At 42.8% G+C, this 26,820-nt stretch overlaps 1 protein-coding gene across 4 annotated transcripts in view; it reads right to left on the bottom strand.

Moving 5' to 3' along the window:
- LOC126191343 (SUN domain-containing ossification factor) overlaps nt 1-26,820 on the bottom strand; it is a 281,108-nt gene that overhangs the window by 92,117 nt on the left and 162,171 nt on the right. The window contains exon 1 of one of the 4 annotated variants that reach the window (XM_049932179.1): nt 329-429. The exons of 2 other annotated variants lie outside the window; for them this stretch is intronic. The gene's annotated coding sequence lies outside the window, so the exon portion shown is untranslated. One more of the 4 variants, XM_049932180.1, reaches the window with a different exon arrangement.

Raw genomic sequence — 26,820 nt, forward strand, 5'->3', positions numbered from 1 at the left:
CGACTCCGTTCAAAACTCAGTTTATGGCAACTTACAAGACCGCTCGAGCCACTCTTCCACTTGGCTTTAGCTCAACTATGCAGAACACTGGAGCAGGCCGGAAATACCGAGCTGACCGGTTGTGCTCACCATTTACCTCCACACGCCGCTTGCCGTGGATACGACGCCGGTGACGCTCCTTTCTCGAAGTCTGTGATGCGCTCTCAAAGTCCAAAGCGGACAATGGTTCGTCGATAAGGGTGTCAACATAGCAAGTGGCGCTAGTAGGAGGCGTGCCTAGAGGTGCAGCAAGGTGAAGCGGGGCAGCGTGGGCCGCGGCGGCGAGTACCTGCGCTAGCGCTGCGGCGCGCCGACGTGCCATCGGCAGCGGACTGGAAGGGCGAGGGCGGCGCGCGCTCCTGCTCCGCCGGCCGCAGTCGCCCGCCTGGCGCAGAGTGGCGTGGCCCGCCGACGCGCGCGCGCTCTCGCGGCCGGCCCGCCAAGCGCCGCCTGTCATCGATCTCGCACGCGGGCTTGGCCTTCCGCGGATGCGGGCAATGCCGTCGCCGACGCCGACGTCGGCAGAGCGTCGCGACTCGACGGCGCCGCCGCCACAACCTGCCAGGTCCTCTCGCCTCCCTCCCTCGCCCAACCTGTCACATCTGCCCACTAATATAGGTCTACCACTCGCTGAGTCAATAAATATAAGCGGGAAGTCGAATTTCCGAAACGATGATCAAACTCTGAACTAAGGTCGCTGCCACGCCTACAGGAACAATAGTGTGCGGATCTACACACTCTTGGCATCCTACCACAAAGCAATACAGTCTAGCCGCCATCCCAGTTTGTGAACATCTACATCCATACTCCGCAAGCCACCTGACGGTGTGTGGCGGAGGGTACCTTGAGTACCTCTCTCGGTTCTCCCTTCTATTCCAGTCTCGTATTGTTCGCGGGAAGGAGGATTGTCGGTATGTCTCTGTGTGGGTTCTAATCTCTCTGATTTTATCCTCATGGTCTCTTCGCGAGATATACGTAGGAGGGAGCAATATACTGCTTGACTCCTCGGTGAAGGTATGTTCTCGAAACTTCAACAAAAGCCCGTACCGAGGTACCGAGAGTCTCTCCTGCAGTCTTCCACTGGAGTTTATCTATCATCTCCGTAACGCTTTCGCGATTACTAAATGATCCTGTAACGAAGCGCGCTGCTCTCCGTTGATCTTCTCTCTCTCTCTTCTATCAACCCTATCTGGTACGGATCCCACACTGCTGAGCAGTATTCAAGCAGTGGGCGAACAAGCGCACTGTAACCTACTTTCTTTGTTTTCGGATTGCATTTCCTTAGGATTCTTCCAATGAATCTCAGTCTGGCATCTGCTTTACCGACGATCAACTTTAATTGATCATTCCATTTTAAATCACTCCAAATGCTTACTCCCAGATAATTTATGGAATTAACTGATTCCAGTTGCTGACCTGCTACATTGTAGCTAAATGATAAGGGGTCTTTCTTTCTATGTATTCGCTGCACATTACACTTGTCTACATTTAGATTCAATTGCCATTCCCTGCACCATGCGTCAATTCGCTGCAGATCCTCCTGCATTTCAGTACAACTTTCCATTGTTACAACCTTTCGATATACCACAGCATCATCCGCAAAAAGCCTCAGTGAACTTCCGATGTCATCCACAAGGTCATTTATGCATACTGTGAATAGCAACGGTCCTACGACACTCCCCTGCGTCACACCTGAAATCACTCTTTTCGGAAGATTCTCTCCATTGAGAATGACATGCTGCGTTCTCTTATCTAGGAACTCTTCAATCCAATCACACAATTGGTCTGATAGTCCATATGCTCTTACTTTGTTCATTAAACGACTGTGGGGAACTGTATCGAACGCCTTGCGGAAGTCAAGAAACACGGCATCTACCTGGGAACCCGTGTCTATGGCCCTCTGAGTCTCGTGGACAAATAACGCGAGCAGGGTTTCACACGATCGTCTTTTTCGAAACCCATGCTGATTCCTACAGAGTAGATTTCTAGTCTCCAGAAAAGTCATTATACTCGAACATAATACGTGTTCCAAAATTCTACAAATTATAGACGTTAGAGATACAGGTCTATAGTTCTGCTCATCTGTTCGACGTATCCGACCTTAGCAAATCAAATTTAGCCCTTTTCTTCCTCTTCCCTCTTTCTCCTCTGCATCTAGAGCTGTATAAACACTTTGCAAATCTCACAAGGGACGTCTCTCGGTTCGAACAAGGACTCGGTGTTCCAGCTGAATTTAAGAGCTTTCCGTACCACTGTCATTACGACGGTGAAAGCATTCGATTATGTTACTCTTAGTTTGGCCACTATTGGATTATAAAAATGAAAATGAGGTTCCTCAACAAAATGCATGAAACAAGATTGCAGAATGACAAGAGCCACCCCTGGCGAAAGCAATATCTGGACGATCCTGAGAATCAAATGGCTCTGAGCACTATGCGACTTAACTTCTGAGGTCATCAGTTGCCTAGAACTTAGAACTAATTAAACCTAACTAACCTAAGGACATCACACACATCCATTCCCGAGGCAGGATTCGAACCTGCGACCGTAGCGGTCGCTCGGCTCCAGACTGTAGCGCCTAGAACCTCACGGCCACTCAGGCCGGCGATACTGAGAATCACATTTCTGAACTGCAAAATCAAATGCCACTTGAATTGCGTTCTTGAATTCAGCAACATGTGTCGGGATGTTGTACCCAACCGCTTGCCGCGAATACTGAAGCATAGGCTGATACACTGGAACAGGCAACCTATTATGAATAACAAAATGCATTTTCCTAGTGAAAATTCTATTTCTTTACTGAGAGTCGAAGTCACTGCAGAGTGTCCTTACAGAATTTGTTTCCTTCCTGCATACATTTTATATTACTGAAAGAAATATACATCCTTAGGCTGTACGTATTTTGTCGTTTTTTGCGGAATGATCAATGCGTTTACCCGCAAATGAATCATTTACTATCGTTGTCTCCTTGTGAGCACTCCGAGAATGGCAAAGTAGTATACACTTCAGTTATTTGTGACACTGCCATTAACAACATTCATGAAAAATGATTCTAAATGGTCTTCCGCTTGTGCTGACCTCCAAATGTACAAGATGACAATTGTTGATCTATATAAAACGTAAAATAGTTACAAACTACTGCGTCGACGCACTTTATTCAATATGTAAACGTCACTACAGATATTCGGGTTTAGGTATGGCATGTTCTATATGCCTGCCATCATTCTCGGTGATGTGGCGGACGAATAGCAAAATTCTGCATGACCCGCTGAAGTGTCCGAACATCGATGCTGTTGATGAGCATCTGAATGGCTGTTTTCAGTTCAGCAATGGTTTTGGGGTTATTGCTGTACACCTTGTCTTTAATTTAGCCCCACAAAAGGGGATCGCATGTGTTCAGATGCGGAGACTATGGTGACCAATTGAGGCCCATGCCAGTGGCCTCTGGATACCCCCGAGCTAAAATGCGGCCTCTGCTTCGATGCGGTCGATCTCCGTCTGGCATGAACCACATCTTGTCGAAATCAGGATCACTTTGGATAATGGGGATGAAATCATCTTCCAAAACCTGCACGTACAGCTCGGTGGTCACCGCGCCACAAGGAATATCGCACCGATTATTCCGTGACTGGACACTGCACACCACGCCCCCCCCCCCCCCCCCAAATGCGCTAATTTTTCTTGTTGACGAACCCATCCAATGAAAGTGGGCTTCGTCGCTAAACCAAACCATATATCGCATACTAATTTCCCCCATGCCCGCGACCAACCGTGCAGTTTGAACGTCCTAACGCACACCGTTCAGAAGTTATGACGATTTTATTTCACATAGTTCAATAATTTTCACCCTTTATGTTTGGTGGAAGACTGTCTTCAGTAGCCTTTTTATTCATCGGACTGAAAGTACTTCCTGAAGAAACAAATGCACAGTTTTTTTTAATTAGGTGTTAACTCAAAGAGTCGCACTAGAAATTAGTTCATGACTAAATCCACTTTGTCCAATGTTCCAAATGCAGTGTGACCGTACCTGGAAACTCGCAGGTTTCTGGTTTACGTCTTCGGCAAAACGGGTCCCACACTGGCTTCCCGTACATCTATTGTTGTTATGATAGCAGTGATGTGTTTACGGTACATTCTATATTCTTTCTTGAGACGTGCTAAGAAAGATGCAAAACATTTAAACCTTGTGTGCCCAAGTTCTCTTGCTTTTTGCATTACCCGAAATTTCAGGTACCAATAATGAGCACATTTTCCTTCATTCCTTGCTATGTCAAATTGGGATACTATGTTCCATTTTATCTCGTTCTTTGATTGCCTTGTTTCCTCGGAATGGTTGTTCATTACGTCTTTTTTCTCCACATAATCAAATGTTACTTTGATGTTACATATGTTTTTTGTAGATGGATGTCTCTTCAATAACGAGCTGAAGGTTGTAATTTTACGTGGAGGCGTATGATAATCATCATAAATGCATATCAAGATGTTATTCCAAAAATTTTGGATCTCTTTTCTGCTGAACGTGCATAGTCACCAGAACTGTCAGTTTCTCTTTGAAGAGTACTGCTTCCGCCACTGCCACTAGCACTACAATGTTGAACACTGTTAACCGCGTTATCGTCTGTAAAGTCGTTTTCTTCGTCCACTATCCTCTTCAGTGCAACATCAGATGAGTGGCCAAATTAATATTCATGCTCCCGTATAAAAAGATCCACCAAAAACATCGTGAAAGTGTCATCATCCTGTCTTACACCGTCTTCCGTTGGATTACGCCTTCTTATCTTGGATGCCACAATATATAAAACTTTCCAAACATTAACAGTTTCGTTCATTTTTGATATATATATATATATATATATATATATATATATATATATATATATATATATATATATAACAATCCCCCCCCATGAACCATGGACCTTGCCGTTGGTGGGGAGGCTTGCGTGCCTCAGCGATACAGATGGCCGTACCGTAGGTACAACCACAACGGAGGGGTATCTGTTGAGAGGCCAGACAAACGTGTGGTTCCTGAAGAGGGGCAGCAGCCTTTTCAGTAGTTGCAGGGGCAACAGTCTGGATGATTGACTGATCTGGCCTTGTAACATTAACCAAAATGGCCTTGCTGTGCTGGTACTGCGAACGGCTGAAAGCAAGGGGAAACTACAGCCGTAATTTTTCCCGAGGACATGCAGCTCTACTGTATGATTAAATGATGATGGCGTCCTCTTGGGTAAAATATTCCGGAGGTAAAATAGTCCCCCATTCGGATCTCCGGGCGGGGACTACTCAAGAGGACATCGTTATCAGGAGAAAGAAAACTGGCGTTCTACGGATCGGAGCGTGGAATTTCAGATCCCTTAATCGGGCAGGTAGGTTAGAAAATTTAAAAAGGGAGATGGATAGGTTAAAGTTAGATATAGTGGGAATTAGTGAAGTTCGGTGGCAGGAGGAACAAGACTTTTGGTCAGGTGATTACAGGGTTATAAATACAAAATCAAATAGGGGTAATGCAGGAGTAGGTTTAATAATGAATAAAAAAATAGGAGAGCGGGTTAGCTACTACAAACAGCATAGTGAACGCATTATTGTGGCCAAGATAGACACAAAGCCCATGCCTACTACAGTAGTACAAGTTTATATGCCAACTAGCTCTGCAGATGATGAAGAAATAGATGAAATGTATGACGAGATAAAAGAAATTATTCAGGTAGTGAAGGGAGACGAAAATTTAATAGTCATGGGTGACTGGAATTCGTCAGTAGGAAAAGGGAGAGAAGGAAACATAGTAGGTGAATATGGATTGGGGGGAAGGAATGAAAGAGGAAGCCGCCTTGTAGAATTTTGCACAGAGCATAACTTAATCATAGCTAACACTTGGTTCAAGAATCATGAAAGGAGGCTGTATACATGGAAGAAGCCTGGAGATACTGACAGGTTTCAGATAGATTATATAATGGTAAGACAGAGATTTAGGAACCAGGTTTTAAATTGTAAGACATTTCCTGGGGCAGATGTAGATTCTGACCACAATCTATTGGTTATGAACTGCAGATTGAAACTGAAGAAACTGCAAAAAGGTGGGAATTTAAGGAGATGGGACCTGGATAAACTGAAAGAACCAGAGGTTGTAGAGAGTTTCAGGGAGAGCATTAGGGAACAATTGACACGAATGGGGGAAAGAAATACAGTAGAAGAAGAATGGGTAGCTTTGAGGGATGAAGTAGTGAAGGCAGCAGACGATCAAGTAGGTAAAAAGACGAGGGCTAATAGAAATCCTTGGGTAACAGAAGAAATATTGAATTTAATTGATGAAAGGAGAAAATATAAAAATGCAGTAAATGAAGCAGGCAAAAAGGAATACAAACGTCTCAAAAATGAGATCGACAGAAAGTGCAAAATGGCTAAGCAGGGATGGCTAGAGGACAAATGTAAGGATGTAGAGGCTTGTCTCACTAGGGGTAAGATAGATACTGCCTACAGGAAAATTAAAGAGACCTTTGGAGAGAAGAGAACCACTTGTATGAATATCAAGAGCTCAGATGGCAACCCAGTTCTAAGCAAAGAAGGGAAAGCAGAAAGGTGGAAGGAGTATATAGAGGGTTTATACAAGGGCAATGTACTTGAGGACAATATTATGGAAATGGAAGAGGATGTAGATGAAATGGGAGATAAGATACTGCGTGAAGAGTTTGACAGAGCACTGAAAGACCTGAGTCAAAACAAGGCCCCGGGAGTAGACAACATTCCATTAGAACTACTGATGGCGTCAGGAGAGCCAGTCATGACAAAACTCTACCATCTGGTGAGCACGATGTATGAGACAGGCGAAATACCCTCAGATTTTAAGAAGAATATAATAATTCCAATCCCAAAGAAAGCAGGTGTTGACAGATGTGAAAGTTACCGAACTATCAGTTTAATAAGTCACAGCTGCAAAATACTAACGCGAATTCTTTACAGACGAATGGAAAAACTGGTAGAAGCCGACCTCGGGGAAGATCAGTTTGGATTCCGTAGAAATGTTGGAACACGTGAGGCAATACTGACCTTACGACTTACCTTGGAAGAAAGATTAAGAAAAGGCAAACCTACGTTTCTAGCATTTGTAGACTTAGAGAAAGCTTTTGACAATGTTGACTGGAATACTCTCTTTCAAATTCTGAAGGTGGCAGGGGTAAAACACAGGGAGCGAAAGGCTATTTACAATTTGTACAGAAACCAGATGGCAGTTATAAGAGTCGAGGGGCATGAAAGGGAAGCAGTGGTTGGGAAAGGAGTGAGACAGGGTTGTAGCCTCTCCCCGATGTTATTCAATCTGTATATTGAGCAAGCAGTAAAGGAAGCAAAAGAAAAATTCGGAGTAGGTATTAAAATTCATGGAGAAGAAGTAAAAACTTTGAGGTTCGCCGATGACATTGTAATCCTGTCAGAGACAGCAAAGGACTTGGAAGAGCAGTTGAACGGAATGGACAGTGTCTTGAAAGGAGGATATAAGATGAACATCAACAAAAGCAAAACGAGGATAATGGAATGTAGTCAAATTAAGTCGGGTGATGCTGAGGGAATTAGATTAGGAAATGAGACACTTAAAGTAGTAAAGGAGTTTTGCTATTTAGGGAGTAAAATAACCGATGATGGTCGAAGTAGAGAGGATATAAAATGTAGACTGGCAATGGCAAGGAAAGCGTTTCTCAAGAAGAGAAATTTGTTAACATCGAATATAGATTTAGGTGTCAGGAAGTCGTTTCTGAAAGTATTTGTATGGAGTGTAGCCATGTATGGAAGTGAGACATGGACGATAACTAGTTTGGACAAGAAGAGAATAGAAGCTTTCGAAATGTGGTGCTACAGAAGAATGCTGAAGATAAGGTGGGTAGATCACGTAACTAATGAGGAGGTATTGAATAGGATTGGGGAGAAGAGAAGTTTGTGGCACAACTTGACTAGAAGAAGGGATCGGTTGGTAGGACATGTTCTGAGGCATCGAGGGATCACAAATTTAGCATTGGAGGGCAGCGTGGAGGGTAAAAATCGTAGAGGGAGACCAAGAGATCAATACACTAAGCAGATTCAGAAGGATGTAGGTTGCAGTAGGTACTGGGAGATGAAGAAGCTTGCACAGGATAGAGTAGCATGGAGAGCTGCATCAAACCAGTCTCAGGACTGAAGACCACAACAACAACAATATATAACAATACTGACACACGCATACCGAACACGTCAACTACTTACTGAGGTAACTGACTGACTGGCGTGTTAAACCGCCTTCCTCCGAGATTGTAAGTGCTGTTGTATACACACCAAGAGCAACACAATCACACGCCGTTGCAAGCGTCGTTAGAAGTGTGAGTTGGGTCTGTGTACAAATGTTTAAATGGAAATTCCTGTTCGAGCCAAGAGACGTTCTTTGTCAGTACAGTGCTTGGTGGAGGGTACTTTGTATAGTTACTTGTCGTTTGCTTTCCTACTCTCCTACTCTCTCCTTCCATTCGTAGACACTGCGCGTGGGAAGTGTCCGCCTGGTTTATCTTCATATGCGCCTCTGCTCTATGTTGCTATGACTCTTGTGTGAAATAAAATCGATGTATTGCACACAACAGATGCAGGTGAGAAAGTCGACTCCGTCTTCTTAGCTATCCGAAAGGCGTACAACACTGCACCATATCGTCGATTACTAACCAAGTTACGTTCACTTGATCTCCACAAATATGCGATTGGCTCGACGATCACTTGAGTAAAAGAAACCACAGAAGGTTCTTTCGGCCAGTGAATGTTTCACAGAAGCGGGAGTAGCTTCGGATGTGCCCCAAAGAAGCGCAATAGGACCTCTAATGTTATCAGTCTACGTAAACGATTTATCAGATGGGACCAACAACACAATAAGACTGTTCACAGACAATGATGTTGCGTATAGAAAAGTATCGTTGTTGGGCGATTGTAAGGGAACTGAGAAAACTTCTGATAAATTTTGCACTTGGTATAATGAATGGCAGCTCTCTTTAAACGTACATCTACATCCATACCCTGCAAACCACTGTGAAGTGCATGGTAGAGGACATGTCCCATTGCACCAGTTACTAGGGTTTTTTTTCCCGGTCCATTCACGTATGGAGCGTGGGAAGAATCTGTTTAAATGCACTTGTGCGTGCTGCAATAAACCTAATCTTGTACTCACGGTCACTACGGGAGGATACGTAGGGGGTTGTAGTTCATTCTATAAAGACTCCTATTATTATTAGGCTAATTACTATTTAGCTCTACAGGGCCTTTATACTGAAATGGTTCTCCACACCACCTAGTATTGTCTTTCTATGTGTGTGAGTAACTGTTTGTTCACTGTTGTGGGTAAATACATACAGCGTACACAGGGCGGTGTGTGAAACTGATAGCGATTACACTCTTCCGCTGTTGTAGAAATCTGCTCCAGATGCTGCAGATACCGTGTTGAGCTGAAAGTGGTAACCAAATTACGGAGAAATATTCTTCGGGGCTCTGTTGCATAGCAATCAGATTGCTTTCAGTTCTGAGAAATGTCCAGTTACTATTGTGGATTTGAATGATCCATGAAGTGACTTCTTTTCCGAAGAAAACATCGAACTATTTCACTAGAACTGAACGCTCCCGTCGGAACTGTTCTCAGCTGTGGTATATTAGTAGATCACAATAGCAGTATATCGCTGGGTGTATAATAAAACGACCTTCTTGAAATGAACAATATTTTATTGTTCTATTAACTGATTTCCTTTCATATGCACTTATATTTTACAATATGAATCACAAACTCGCAATGGCGTCGATTTTTTACATCACAAGAATGGCTCTCCTCTCCTAAAATTACTCTTAACAAGAACAAAACAAAAACTATATCCTAAGAATAATTATGTGAGCGCTGACCGCCACAGAGTAATAAACAATATCTTTGTCTCTCTCTCGCACTGTCACAGCAAGTTACGCTGCATGATACATCATAATTCTCAGAGTCATCCTTTAAAGCTGGTTCTAGAAACATTGTTAAGTAGGCTTTCTCGCGATAGCTTCCGTCTGTGAATGATTGCAGTTCCCCAGTCTTCTACTAATAAGCCACAGTCTGCTACCTGCTTTATCCACGACTGAAACTGTGTGGTCATTCCATTTCATGTCTCGAAAATATCTGATAACCAATGAACATATTGACCACACAACAAAGCATTTATATTTATTAGTGATATTAAGAAGCGATATGAGATGGAACGATGACGTAAAATCAATATTATGGAAGGCGAATGGATGATTTAGATTTGTTGCAAAGGTTCTGGGAAAATGTACTGTATCTATAAAACAAATCACGTACAACGCGCTAGTGCGTCCATTTCTGCACCATTATTCCCTTCAAGTCAATATCAGGTAGGCATGACAACAGAGATCGAGCGAATTCTGAGACGTGCAATGCATACGAAAATTAAGATAAATGCTTGGGCAACGTAAATTGCAATGCCAACGCGAAGGACGATGTAGTTCTCGCGAAACACTGGTGCGCAAAATTTAGATAACGTGCACTCGAAGTGGGTTGTGCGACCATTCTGCTGCCACCAACGTGTACTTCGCGTAGGGATCATGAGAAAGATAACCCAAGTCAGGATATATACATAGTCATACAGTTATACATTTTTTCTTCGATAATATTGATATGGTGTTCCATCCGCCAAGCAGCGTATAGTAACTTACAGAATACAGAATTTATGTAGATGTAGATAAACGTTAGAGACATTAGAATCATTCAACAGTTTTAAACGAATATTGGTTCTTTAAAGATTCTGAATACCGCGTGACGAATAGAACGTCGTCGTTCTTTAAATCGCTGGACATATGAGCGACGCTCTCATTGTGATTGTACGGGTAGGTTCCACAAAACCTAGCACCACACATCGCCTGCGGTCGTCTTTAATCTGACTTGGGAGGATTACACACTCGCGCAGCGCTCAAAAGGCAGATTTCACAAGCATCTAACTGCCGGCTTACTTTGTAGCTACACTGTACTTTTCTGGTGTTATCCCCATAAATCTATATTATTTCCCCCTGTCGAATTTAAGTTTTCTTTTGACTTCATATAGATTTTTACTGTTTCCGATACATATTTAATCGCTGTTATGGAAAGCATCACCAGAAGAATAATGATGAATTTAGAACCTACACATAAAGACTCCCCATCCTCCCTCTTCTCCTACTGCACACCAGCGGTTCCCTCTCCTTTCTCTTAAAACTGGTTTTTCTAACTTTGTAAGTAGGCTATAGCGGAATAAATAAAATGTCGTGTGACTAGGGCCTCCCGTCGGGTAGACCGTTCGCCGGATGCAAGTCTTTCGATTTGACGCCACTTCGGCGACTTGCGCGTCGATAGGGATGAAAAGATGATGATTAGGACAACACAACACCCAGTCCCTGAGCGGAGAAAATCTCCGACTCAGCTAGGAATCGAACCTGGGCCATTAGGATTAACATTCTGTCGCGCTGACCACTCAGCTACCGGAGGCGGACTATAGCGAAATAATTGGTGCTTATCTTCAAGACTCATCCCGCTCTCAGGTTTTTCAGCACTTCCGTGAAGCTCTCCTGTAATTCAAACAAAGCTGTCGTGTCGCTCCTCTTTGTATAGGCTGAGTATCCCTGTTAGTCCAATTTTATGTGTGTTCCACAAGTGAATTGTACACTTACTGCATTTTATAAGTATTCTGCCAATGAATCGAAGTCTCCCATCTACCTCACCTCCCACTGAGCCTATGTGATAATTCCATTTCATATCCCTAAAAACTGTTGTATTCAGGTATTTATATAAGCTGACTCATGGGATACCGTTTGTCTAAGTTTTGCAAAGTGCACAAGTTTACATTTCTCGACCTTTACAAGAAGTTACCAATTTTAGTACCACTTTCAGATCCGATCAAGATCGGCCTGGATATTTCATACAGTATTTCATTACGTGCAACTGCATCATCCGCAAACAGTATGAGGTTGCTGTTAACACTGTTTGCCTGGTCGTTAACATACTGCATGGACAACAAGGCTCCCAACACGCTTCCCTGGGGCACCCCTTAAGTTGCTTCTACTTCTGTCGATGACTCTCCATCCAAGATAACATGCTCTGTCCTTCCTACTAAGAAATCTTCGACACAGTTACGAAATTTGCTAAAAAACGTTCGTGTGGTGCCAAGTCAAATGCTTTTCGGAAGTGTATGTATACTGCATCCACCTGATTCCCTTGCTCCTAGGCTTTCCTTACGTCAACATGTGTGTAACACGCAAATTGTATTTCGCATGATCGATATTTTCGGAATCCATGCTGGATGCCACGCAGGAGGTCATGCTGTTCCAGATGCCTCATTATGTCCAAGCTCGGAAAATCATTTATTCGGTACAACACAAAAGTGTTTGTTCTTTCTTTAGAAAATTTAATGGCCATTTAAGTCCATTGCATAGCGATAAAAACGTAGCGGCTGAGTGTCCACTCTCCGAACGAATTCAAAAGTAATGGCAGTGTCCATGGCTACAACACCAGGAGAAAGGATCATCTTCACTACTCAAGGTTAAATCTAACTTTGGCTCAGAAGGGGGTAAATTATGCTGCCACAAAAGTCTTTGGTCACTTACCTAATAGCATCAAAAGTCTGACAGATAGCCATGCAGCATTTAAAAGGAAATTAAAAGAATTTCTTAATGGCAACTCCTTCTACTCATTAGACGAATTTTTGGATATAGTAAGTGGGTAATAATTTCCCAACCACCACAAAAAAAAATTGAGTGTCATGTAATATTTTGTCTAATGTAATATCTTTTACAGACACCTTTTATTAACCTGACACGTTCCACATCATTACGAAGTGTCGTATTCATGATCTATAGAACAAGTACTAATCTAATATAATCTAATCCTCCCTGGTTATTCTTCTCGATGACCTGCCGTTCTTAGCTTCCCAGTAAGTTATTAATAGGACTCATCCTCAAGAGAAAGAGAAAATGACTCCCACATTATTCGCTCTACTGCGTTTTCTCCCCGATCCCTCCTCCCTGCCAAGCTGCATTTGTGCCCGTCTCCACCTACCTTCGCTTCTCACACCAATTACCACCACTCGAACAGGAAGCGCGCCTTACCTCGTCCTGTTGATGTTGGCTCGCTAATGCAGCCTCCAGCAGAGAGAGACAGTGGAGTGAGTGGCGCTGCCCTGCTTTGAGTCGCGATATGCTTTCTTACCTGTTCCTTACGCAACATGTTTTTACCATCTGTTACTGCCATGTTAGAAGTTTTACAAGGTGCGCCCATTACTGCACTAGCGACAGCACCTCTTGTATGTATGAGATCAGTGATTCGTTTACTCGTAAATCGTGTGGTAAACACTTCATTAAAACGGCTACACACACGTAATCATTGTCGATTCGACATGGTGAAGAATACTGCCGCTCAAATTGGCGAGATGTTTTCCTGTTTTGGAAATCATATGGGCGACTGCGAATGTGGTTCGGCAACTTATGTAGAGATACGCTCGATTTCGGCTAAGGTCACTTGTTAACTGATGAAACTGCAAGCTAAATTCCGGCGTGATTAGTCAAATCATCGCGGTAGAACTGTTCCACTGTGCATATTTTATCCTCCCATATGAAATGGTTCTATTAAAAGTAGACGGATGGCAAGAACATTTAGATGGCCTTTGCTTGTGAGTTACTGCGTACACAATAACTTTTTCGTAATCTGTGGTACTACTAATCAAAGACAATTCTCATCGCTCGCCTCTACAATGATTTTTAAGTTGATTTTAAAAAATTCTACATTTCAGTGCTTAGTTTTTCTCCTTAGAAGCGTTTCGCTTTATTTTGATCAAAGAGTCGACTTTCTCGTTACTGTTTGGATTTCCTTGTCTATGCCGACAGTTTTCTGATCGTTGTCTTCGTCTTATTTCTCGCGCACGACATTTATCGCACCTGTTGTTCGTGTATAAGGCCTTAAATGGCAAAACGTACAAATAAAGGTGTGTGGCGAACGTCGTGTGTTATAGGAATAATAAGAGACAACAAAATTGACAACAGGCTTGTCATTGCTCACGTGAAGACAACGGCAAAAATGGTAATCTGGTAGGGCGATCAACAAAACTACGACTTTATTATGATACAAATAAAGCAAAAAGTATCTAGCGGCAGCAAAGTAAAAATTAAGTAGCTAAACATTGTGTAGATGGTCTTCTTAATCGCAAAATAGTAAAGGGTAACTGCGGACAGGGGATAAGGAGATATGTTCCAGTCTTCATTCGCCTAGAAAGTAGAAGATATTTATACACTCTAGCGAACAAGATAATTATTCTTGAATAACATCCTGTCAGCATTAGATTCATATGAACTACACACTGTAAATGTCTTTCTTATGGTTATTATGAGGTATGACGAACACTGCTGACGCGTATAGTTTCTTTCCTTGAGTGCATCCATCAAAGCCTTGTTCAAGATTCTTCAGCAATTGCGTTTTTACGTCGAAACAGATGATTTTGTTTGTCTTCGAAGCACGTAAAGCTACAGGGCAATACCCATGTGACACATCCCAGATGCAGACAGTAGGAACCTACCTCCTCACAAGCAGTTGATACCGGGTGCTTTTTCAGCTGGCCCCTGCGCTAACTCCGTTACTACAGCGTATAACTCGCATCTCTGAACCAATAAACAGAGAGAGTGCGCAAGTAAAATCACTGCAACATTGCCGTTGTACTAACTACCAGCGTTCGCAACCGAAACGAAAATGTTCTTCCGTAAAAGTAAAACCGCGACACTGACAAATATGCAACAGAACACACAACTAATCTGACTGAGTTGGCGGCAACAGAAAACAGGCCTTACGATGTGCCCGCCACGTGCCTTTCGTCGCGCCTACCCCAAGCGATTCTTCATCGTAGCTCCCCGTGATCGATTGGAAAACAAAGCGCTGTCACAGCAGCGGCTGTGACGTCCGTCGCATTCCCGCAGCGATCAGCAGAAATCTAGCGCCGCTCCCTGCACAGTAAATTTACGAACACATGCGAACACAGCGTTATCACGGTAAAATAACACTGCTATATCGCAGGCGCTGCTTCCAAGGAAACGAGTTTCAACAAGATTAACTGTAAATTGAGAGTATGACACGAACGACTGGTTTGTCTTGTGAAGCTAACAGGAAGCTGACGATAATCCGGTGTGGATAGCCGCTTCCCACATCGTACACATCCATGTGCGAGTATTCAGGAGCAGATCGTACTCTTCACCTTTAAAGCTCCCACGAAGGACGAAAAGGTTAAAGTGGGGGCCCGGAATAACACCATCCGAAAGCTTACTGGTAGCGTTTGGGCTGCGCCTATCGATAACCGCTGAAAGTCAGTCTTTGTTCTTTGTTTCTTCATAGTAAAAAATCTACTACCTGTTAGGTGGATATGCTACTGCCAAACATTCTGATATTGCCCTGAATGAGAAAGAGTAATTAATTAACAGAATGCCTGTGACTACCTTCAGTTAGACAGATATATGATCTTATGGGAAGAGCGTCATTGAACGAACAACAACCGGAGAAGTCGAAAACAAGCAAGAAGAACGCATAGATAACTGATATTATTTGCATAATCACTGCATCTTCTCCTTCGGCGATACGTGTCGGGTACATGGTGAAAACTCAATCTTGAAAGACATCGGGTCCAGAGTTGATATCTTTTGAAATGTGCCAGTGCCGTTCTCAAGTGACATCAACTACAAAAACAATATGAGACTTTATTTTATGACACACAGTCTCGAAATCTTGGTTGTATTCTCGATGACTGCCGTTCTTCGATGTCAGCGGTTAATGAAACTATGTGACTGGAGACTTGTTGGTTGCGGACAATTACCTACAATTACTACTCAACCATCACTTACTGCACTTCGCCGTTATGAGGTGACTTTGCAGTAAACAATTACAGCGATAACTAAGGAAAAAGCATGGCATTATCAACTCTTTAAGGTTAGTCGTGCATACCCTACCAATCCTACTCAAGGTAAGCCGACCGAATCGCCCTCACTCTCAAGTGCAATAGTATTGCGGTCGACTAGCACTTACTTCGTAAGTCACTGTATAATGTGCTATGTTTACCGTACTAATATTAGTGACTTCCAATTCTGTTTCATTCACGTATGAAGCTGTAGAAAAATGACTAATTCATCTTATTGTATACTCATAACTACTGTGTGAGACCCACGACGGAAACTACATAACTTTTGCGCTGTCTCACTCTAGTACCGGCATTCTAAATGTATTAAGAAGGGTTTCGTGACAGCAACATCGCATTTCTTTCATATATTTTCGTTTAAGTTCCGTGGTCATCACAGTTATAATTTCGTGTAGGTTAAACTCACGCGTTCGTTTCATTTCATATCGCTCCGTAAGGTATCTACAAATGTTTACAAGTGATCTAGTAATCGGATACTATCGGACCCTTTCACTGCTCATTACCCTGCATTTATTCACATTTAAACACAGTTGCAATTGCACTGATTGAGTGTTCCGTTGCTTCTTGGTAGAATATTTATTACATCATGAATGAAAAAACACACGACACTGCTCTAATAGTCTAACACACTGTAGAATGTTACAACAGTGTCGTGTGTTTTTTTTTTTTTTTTCATTCATAATGGTTGCGATTCATTACGTCGAGTGGGAATACAGTCTAAGTCGTACCGCATTTCCCCATACTCATGCGACATTGAGAACGATAGTGGTACTACGATTCCATGTGGCACACACTACGTTACTTTCGTCGTCCCGTAGAATTTAATGAATTCCATCGGTAAACTTTCTTCTCAAGACAATCACATAACTGTGACGCTACTTCGTGTGATCTTGGTTATCGGCCTACAAAGGGGTATAGGAACCAAGGAAGAAGGAATTCACCGGTTCATGCAACTTCCAAGACAGTGGCTACGAGCACAATGCAAAATGTTCAACGCAATTATTACGTTCTGTATTCTTTCTGTCAGTCATAAACTGATGGCGTGATGAATAGCAGATAGAGATCAGAAATGAGCTCCGTATAGTCGCTTTAAACTCGCCAGAGAGTCCTGTGACGTCATCTCCGAACTCACCGCCTCCGTGCGCCCGCAGGTTGGACTCCGTCGCAGTCCACTTGTCACCTGAGTCTGTTGTGTGGTACAAGTGGACTCGACTCGCTCGGAAAGGAGAGCGAGTACACGAGTTCGCAAGTATAATCGCGGACTCGCGGCCTACCGCCACATACACAACTACTTTGAAAGAAATTTCCGCCATTAAAATGTAAATTACTGCTCATTTATTTTGTACAATCGTGATTAGGGCTTTATATCCTTTCTCAAGTGCAAGTTGAAATATCACAAAATGTCTGACCTGTCTAAATGACAGAAGCAAGTTATACACCTGATCGATAAACAGTGAATTTTGTTATGTTTATACATACGTTTACATAGATAACTTTTTAAATATTTTAATGTATTAACAGAATTCTAACAATTACGTACACACATTTTCGATGAGTTACCGAATGTGTAACGACAGTACGAGGAAACATGACATCAGGATGAAGTACAATCTCTAAATGGTGATTAATTATTAAAAGAAATTACAGGAATGAATGGTAACAGGATGGCTACTCAAATTTGGAAAAGAATCCCTGAAAATTCCACACATGAGGAGGAAGATGGTGCAAAGAAGCTCCTGACAAATTAATGGAAATTAATGATGAGCGGGGAAGGGAGGGGGCACCGTACGACAATAATGATTTTTCTTTTCTCTCAGCAGAGGTATGTACCTGCCATAAGCAGTGGTTTAACCGCAGTTTTTAAACATCGATAATTTATATGAAACAACATTAAAATAACTAACACACTATGAAGTAATTTAAAATTTGTGATTTGTAAAACTCAATAAAATTAAATTTCAATGGTAGGATAAAAACGTAGGATTCTCTGAGATTTTATGGAATTCCTGAAATTCGCTGAGACTTTCCTTATTTTTCGAGGTAAAATGTAATTCCCTGAGAATTCCAGGCTTTCCAGAAGAAGGCTCTGGGCACTATGGGATTCAACGTCTGAGGTCATTAGTCCCCGAGAACTTAGAACTAATTAAACCTAACTAACCTAAGGACATCACACATATCCATACCCGAGGCAGGATTCGAAACTGCGACCGTAGCGGTCTCGCGGTTCCAGACTCCAGCGACTAGTCCAGAAGAAGGATAAGCTATATAACCCGTTGTTAGTCTATAATCACAAGTTGGCATGAACAAATAAATACAAAAATAGCGTGCTTTTTGTTGTAGGGATATAACAGTGATGTTGCTCTAAGCACAATTTTGGTTTCACACACCACACACTTTTTCTCATGGTGGAGTTGAAATAAACAAGAATAGAACCATTTTGTTTGGTTGGGACGAAACTTGTATGTTTTTCGTCTGAAGCGTGAACTATAGCGTAAAACGTATTACATATATCACTCCTCCCATAACTGAACACGTTTGCCGTTGTGTAATTTGCATCAATCAATTTATTTTCGTCTTTTACACAGCCGCACAGAACGCAAGTTCGTTAAAGGCTATCTGATTCTGACAGTCCGTCATTTCGCCTTGTCGGTGCTACTTTACAGCAGCAAGATCGCGTACTCATCTTCCGTACTAACAGTAAGTCACAACTAGCCTTAAACTCCCGTGTGCTTCAGTAAGAGGGAACGAGTCGACGAGTATGAACGGACTGCAGCGCCACAGCTCTCAGACTCCTCATACTCATCAACTACAACGGGAACGAAGGAAGCCCGTGACCACTGATGTAACAGCGGCGTCGTGATTTGTAAAGTGCAACCGAACATTAGACTCGTACTAGCTCCGTTTCTGATCTCTAATAGCTAATAAACTATGCCATTGTGTAGAATTAACAGTAGTGTACATACAGAGTGTCCTCGATATAGAAGAGTTACGATGTACACATTAGGTACAGTGTTATTGTTTCGGGATCTAAATTACTCGGCTAACATGGTTGATGGTGCACATTCTCGTTGCAGGTTGCCTATCTAGCGGCTTCCAGGGGCAACAAAAATTTGCCTTTCATTTTTTCATGAATTTAAGACTATAATTTTTTTTCATAATCTATTCGTCAGTAGGTATAATTTTGTAGTTAAAGTACACAGTACGACGATTATTACAGACAGAAACTGTGTATACGCCTTGAGGCAGCGTATCTCACGGCGCGGAAATTACCATGATTGCGAAGGTGTTGCCGGTGCAGTATATTGTGCACTAACTGACCTCTCGATTCTGTCTCATAAATATTGCATGGGATTCGTATTGGGCGATGTGGGTGATCAAATCATTCGCTCGACGTGTCCCGCATTGCCATCCATAAGAACATGTTGTTTGGGGACATGAAATCCATGAACGGCTGCAAGTGGTCCCCAAGTAACCAAACATAATCATTTCCAGTCAATGATCTGTTCACTTGGACCAGAAGATCCAATTCATTCCATATAAGCATCGCCCACAACATTATGGAGCCACCACCAGCTTGCGTAGTGCCTTGTTGACAACTTGGGTTCATGACTTCGTAGGTCTGCACATCACTCAACGCTACCATCAGTTCTTACAAACGGTCTAAGCGCTGCAGTCATGGGCTGTGCGGCTGGTTCCGGCTGAGGTTCGAGTCCTCCCTCGGGCATGGGTGTGTGTGTTTGTCCTCAGGATAATTTAGGTTAAGTAATGTGTAAGCTTAGGGACTGATTACCTTAGCAGTTAAGTCCCATAAGATTTCACACACATTTTGTTCTTACCAACTGATATCGGTACTCATCTGGTCAGGCCATGGTTTTCCAGTCTTCTAGGGTCCAACCGATATCGCCAGGAGCCCAGGAGGGACGCTGTGGCCTTAACAATAGCCCTCACGTCGGTCATCGGCTGCCACAGCCAATTCACGCCACATTTGGCCGCAATATCCTAACGGATACGCTCGTCGTAAGTTCCACATTGATTTCTACGGGTTTTTTCCGAGCAGCGTTGCTCGTCTGTTAGCGCTGACTACTCTACGCAAATTGCGTTGCTCTCGGTCGTCAAGTGAAGGTCGTCGGGCACTGCGTTGTTCGTGTCGAGAGGTAATGAAATTTGATATTCTTGGCACACTCTTGACATTGTGGATCTTGGAATACTGAATTTCCTAACGATTTTCGAAACTGAATGTGCCATGCTTCTAGCACCAACTACCATTACGCGTTGTCTGTTAATTCCCGTCGTGCGGCAGTAATCACGTCGCAGACCTTTTCACTTAACCACCTGAGTACAAATGACAGCTCCGCCAATGCACTGCTCCTTTATACCTTCTGTACGCGTTACTACCGACATCTGTATATGTGCATATCGTTATCCTGTGACTTCGTCACTTCTGTGTATTCATCCAGTGAATTCAAAATGGCACTGAGCACTATGGGACTTAACATCTATGGTCATCAGTCCCCTAGAACTTAGAACTACTTAAACCTAACTAACCTAAGGACATCACACAACACCCAGTCATCAGGAGGCAGAGAAAATCCCTGACCCCGCCGGGAATCGAACCCGGCAACCCGGGCGCGGGAAGCGAGAACGCTATCGCACGACCACGAGCTGTGGACTCATCCAGTGAATGAGAGCACTTACAGCGACTCCAACAAACTTAACACAACCTTTTCTCTTTTACATGTTAACGTCAAATATTCAACGCATTAGCTCATTTGTAAAGCTATCTGACTTTGAAGGTGTTTTATACATGGCAGATAAACTCTTTAAAGTAGGAGGGGAGAGGGTGTTACTGGTGGGCTACAAAATGAGAACGCTGAGAAAGACAGCCGGAGTTCGGAACACTACACCAGGAACAGGCAGAATCCCTGCCTGGGAGTCAGTGGCGAGATTATCTGTTGGTGCTGGCGGCGTGGCATTCCTAGCGACGCATCGGCCGCGCTGGAGTGGAGCGGACCTCCGAAGCACGTGGCGCAGTGCCCATCGCGCGTGCCACGGCTGCCTGCAGGCGTTCCGGTCCCCTTCTTTCAGCAGCGGCCGTCTTCAGGCGCGCCTGCTACTTCGTATAACTTACCACAAATCTTGCAGGAGCCACGAGAGCTCAGTCGGCCAAGCTTCAGATGAGTACTCTACATTCACACACATTCGATCAAACAAGCCATCTTTCAGTGCTTTGCAAAGGTGCACCTGGAGTCGTTACCATTTCCCCCACTTCCTATTCCATTGGCGAATGACGCTTGGGGGACAGTCGTCAATAAGCCCCAAAATTATCTAAAATTGCTCTCATTTTACCGTTCTGCTATGTAGTGAGAAGAATTTGGCAAGAATTGCCTAATTCTCATTGCAACGAAAGCTCAGAGAACTCCAGTAGTAAACTTCTCCGTGATGCATAGCGGCTCTGTTGTAGCGTCTGTCCCTTCCTAATGCTGTCCCTTCCTAATGCTTTCGCGCTTAATAAATGCCGAAATGGGCAGCTCTTCTTTGGATCTCCCGTATACCCTCTATTAGTGCTGCTTGATAAAGGACACAGAGTGACGAACAATATTCAAGAATCGGGCTAACGAGTGTTTCCTAAACTATTTGTTTCGTAAGTGAAATACATTTCCTTATTATTCTTCCAATAAATCTTAGCCTGGCATCTGCTTCTGCTACAACTAGTTTTATGTTAATATTCCACTTTCAGTTGCTCCTTGGATACACTTAGAAATGCTTGTTTCTGTATCCAAACAGCAATGACTCTTTCCACCTATTTATATACAATGCATAACACTCATTTGAATTAAAGAAATTAGCTACCAGTGGGTACTGATTTATATCAATAATGAAACTTGAAAATTTGTGCCGGACCGGGACGAAGCCGGGTCTTCTGCTTATTAAGGAGATGCTCTGACCACTAAGCCATCCAGACACAGTGATCACCAGAACTGCACGAATTACCCTAGCACGCCTCCCATAAGACCTCAATTCTAAACTTATACCACACACTACTGATGTAATATACAGGGTGTCCCAGCTATCTTGTCCACCCAAAATATCTCTGGAATAATAGCAGCTATTGGAAAACGACTTTCACCGGTATCAATCTAGGGCTGGGGCCCATGAATGTACATATTTGGAAATTCTAAAACGAAAGCATATGTGTTTTTTAACACAAACTTATGTTTTTTTTTTTAAATGGACCTCCTATATTTTTTCTTCGGCAATCCATAGCATGACAAAGCACACACACTGGCGTTGATTGCATCGCAATACTCCCATTACATCCCGAGATATTGAGACGCGAAGTTGACGCTTGAAACACCCGACATGCGCTGCTAGCGCTTGTCCTGAGGCTCAGGCGTGAACCCCACGCTGCCCGTAATCGCGATGTGATTGACACGTGTAATCACACCTCCATACTTATCAAGAGGGACACTTACTTGTCATGCTTTCGTTTTAGAATCTTTCCAAATATGTACATTCATGGGCCCCAGCCCTACATTGATACCGGTGAAAGTCGTTTTCCAATAGCTGTTATTGTTCCAGAGATATTTTGGATGGACAAGATAGCTGGGACACCCTGTATATAACAGACACCACATATACAGTGTGTTCGGAAACTCCCGTAACAAAATTTCCCGAAGAAATTTCAGTATCAATCATGGATGTTTTTCGTCTACAAAACTTAAGTGAATCCACATTTGCCTCACCCGTGTAACTGAAGATGAATACCGAAAGATCGACATAGTTCACAACTTAGAAATACTCCACCTGGCCAACAAAGGAAAAAGTATAAACTTATCTGAAGAAACTGAAATTTATTTTCATAAATGTGCATCCTAAATGAGCAACCAAAGCTACCCAAAAAAAATTTCTAAGGAATTTCCAGAATTTACTTTTACAATGTCACACTAATTACACTCGTGAAAAATATAATACTAATAATAAATAAAAAGACCACAAATTTATGTTGTCATACCCTAAGTGAGCGCATCCAATCAATATAGTTGTTCTAAATCATGTAAGTCAGTTGTGCGTTTATTGCTTAAAAATGTCACTCCAACCGTGAATAAAATATTTAATATAAATTCTTTTACATAAATTGAACTATATTATTTTCGTAATATTCGGTATAGTTTAATTAACCAGTCGCTACTGCACTTATAAATAACCACACACAGCACTCAGCAAATTCATGCTAGGCAATTTTAATTTTTTAGTCAGACAGAAGCTTGAACTATAAATAGTATTTTCAGAACCAATAAGTAATATGTAACTCGGACCACAGATATACGAGGTAGTGCTGAAAACTAATGCCTACGAATTTTCATGTAAAAACTCTGAAAGCTTTCTAAATAAAACGTTACTGTATATGTGCAGCCTTCTGCCACTAGAGGGCTCCGAATTGAAGCGTGTAACACGGCTGTGTGTAACGTGAGTGGGTCGGTGCGTGAGAAACAGCTTGTTGGAATCGGGGTTCGAAGAGTTCGTCACTTCACATGGAGCACCCTCTAGCCGGCCGTTGTGGCCGAGCGGTTCTAGGCCCTTCAGTCTGGAACCGCGTGACCTCTACGGTCGCAGGTTCCAATCCTGCCTCGGGAATGGATGTGTGTGATGTCCTTAGGTTAGTTAGGTTTAAGTAGTTCTAAGTTCTAGGGGACTGATGACCACAGATGTTAAGTCCCATAATGCTCAGAGCCATTTGAACCATTTTTTTTTAGCACCCTCTCCTTCATCATGGCAATGCCGGACCACACACGAGCTCTGCGACTCCTGCAACAATCCGACGTCTTGGGTTCGCTGTCATCGATCGTCCTCCACACTGACCGGACTTGACCCCTTCCTATTTTCATCTGCTTCCAAAACTTAAAGAATACCTTATTCAAGCACTTCACTTTCATAGAGATGAAGCGGTGCAAGCAGAGGTGAGACTGTGGCTCCATCAACGAAGTCAAACATTCCGCAGTGACGGTATCAAAAAGTCAAACATTCGATAGCGACGGTATCAACAAATTGGTCTCGCGTTAGGAGAAATGCTTTCGTCGAAGAATAAAAACCTTTGTTTTATTTTAAAAGTTTAAGAGTGTTCACATAAAAATTCGGAGGCATTATGTTTCAGCAAGTCGTCGTAATTTTCCGATGCAAACAAAGATGTCAGTCGGCACCATGGCCGATACTGCGCTGTTTATGTGCAACATACACGTGTAAAAAGTGTTTGTGCTACGATTATAAATACGAAAATCGTAGCAACAACACGCAGAGTAAGAAGTACGCACGTCTAACAAGAAATATATCATGAATATACAATTCGGGATGCACAGTAAGTAAACGAAACTGTTATTTGGCGCAGGTCAATGGAGCGTCCAAATAGCTGTTGATGTTTCAACTATGTACTTAGTGAAGACTGATATAAGAAACACGGCAACTCAAGATCGGTGAAAGCCTTAAACGCATCCCGGCATAAATAAAAGTATATAAAGTGGTTGGTTGCTGTATTTCTTTAATTAATGTAATTCACGTCCACGGAGCACAAAAACTAATAACATGGACGTATTATAGGTTTTTGGGAGATAGGGATATTGTTTTCACTTTCGGTTATATTCAGTGGGTTAGTGTGACCGTTCTTCCTTACTCTTCCCCCTACGAACGTATGTCCTAAGAGTTGTTTTTGAAACGATACACTCAAAAACTTTCAAATGCATAAGAGTGTCGAAGTCTCTCTTTAGGATGAAAACTGCAATAAGTACTTTCCTGCATAACAGAAACTCAGCAGGAATGAGAAATGTTATGTAATATAAATTTCGTAGCACCTGTACATAGCAACATTATCTCGTGTCAGACGTAATCTCTGAACAAATGAAATCAACATGCACAGTATTTTCACTTCTGGACAGCATCAGTCTTTTAGATGAATCAAATGGATTTTTGCTGAACAAAATAAACATTTACAAAAGAGAGATACATCTCTCATTCTAAACCGGTAAACAAGTAAGTATAATCTTGACGTCCTTAGCACCGTTTTACAGAGTAGAACTGTCACTGTTTCAAAAGAAAAGCTAATAATAAGCCAGTAGAACCATACCAACAGAATATTCTCGAAAGACCTATATTACTTGAGCCTATACTGAAGGGGAATTGAACGGAAGTAGAATTACGATTTTCTTTCAAATGCATTGGTAGCTTAATGCGATGTCGAAGAATGCTATCACATTTAAAGCAATCTTCATTAGCAGAACTGTAGTTCTACAAACACTAAGATATTACAACTTTTCGTTCGCTTTTGTACTTCTTCCTTTTTTAAAGACCGTTACGTTGGCATAATCCGACCAGTAACTACTAATTTAATGGAATGAGCATGTTATCCAGCTGATGAGCCAGAAGAACAGATCCACAATGCGCTGGGAATCTTACACCATCCACTAGCGTTAGAAATTACTCAGTAATGTTTTACATTCGTGGCTATCCCGCCGCCACCAGTCGTAGCAATTTTTTCCTAGTGCCGATTCGGTCGCCAGCAGACACGTGCTGTAGCGTAACAAAGCAGCCGTATATCCAGGAAATACGCTATCGGAAACTCGCTCAGTTGGGCTTTGCGAACGTTGACACATGCGGCCGTTCACTATCTACGCTTTACGTCCCTTGGAACAACTATTTTCTGTTCTGCTGCCCCTGGACATTTCATATTTTCCCCCCTGAACGATTGAGTAGTCTACTGGAAGAACGATTAGATTTCAACGTCCCGTCGGCGACGAGGCCGCTAGCGACAAAGTGCATCGAGACACGAACAAGGAGGTTGCAAAAACCCTATATTCTTCCTGAACAAAATAATATGAAAAACCCGGTTTAAATACTTATTGTCCAGAACAGGTTTTATGATATTTCACCAACCAAGAGCATCAGCAGAAATATATACTCAGGAGTGGAGGGTAAAAGGGGGGGGGAGGGGGGGGGGGCGGCGGCAAGAGTTTGCAGGAGACGTCTCGGAAACGATCACTCGCCCCGCTGGAACCGTTCTTTCCCTTTCTATAGACTCCTTCTCCCTTTCCAGCCGGTGCTACGGTGGACCAAAGGCATTACAACTGTTATTCAGGATTTTCAAAGGGCCCTAGCAATGTTTCAAGCGACGTCCTTCACAGACCACCCTCCTCGCGACTAAGCTTCTGCAGCAACCTTGCCAGCCTGTGGGCGGGCCCACATGTTGTCAAGGTTGTTTCGAGTACGATGCAGAAGTTTCCCTGGGAGCCCTTCACACATCCTCCACTTAGTACCGATCTCTCCCCATGAGATTTCCATATTTTTGGAGCCCTGAAAAAAGACATTTGTGGCGCTTGGTACAGTCATGGTTTCGTACGCAACTGCGAACATTGTTCCATGAAGCACCAACCGTCTTGTCTCACATTGGGATAAATGTATTAACAGTTATGGCGATCACTTTTGAAATAATAAGTAGTTTACTTACTTTTTTTCCCATCTGTATCATTTTCATTAAGGAAACGTAAACCTACGCTTCTAGCATTTGTAGAGTTTTTCTCAATGTTGACTGGAATACTCTCTTTCACATTCTAAAGGTGGCAGGGGTAAAACACAGGGAGCGAAAGGCTATTTACAATTTGTACAGAAACCAGATGGCAGTTATAAGAGTCGAGGGACGTGAAAGGGAAGCAGTGGTTGGGAAGGGAGTGAGACAGGGTTGTAGCCTCTCCCCGATGTTATTCAATCCGTATATTGAGAAAGCAGTAAAGGAAACAAAAGAAAAATTCGGAGTGGGTATTAAAATCCATGG

The sequence above is a fragment of the Schistocerca cancellata genome, chromosome 6 (assembly GCF_023864275.1).
Source record: "Schistocerca cancellata isolate TAMUIC-IGC-003103 chromosome 6, iqSchCanc2.1, whole genome shotgun sequence".
In the NCBI taxonomy this organism is placed as follows: Eukaryota; Metazoa; Arthropoda; class Insecta; order Orthoptera; family Acrididae; genus Schistocerca; species Schistocerca cancellata.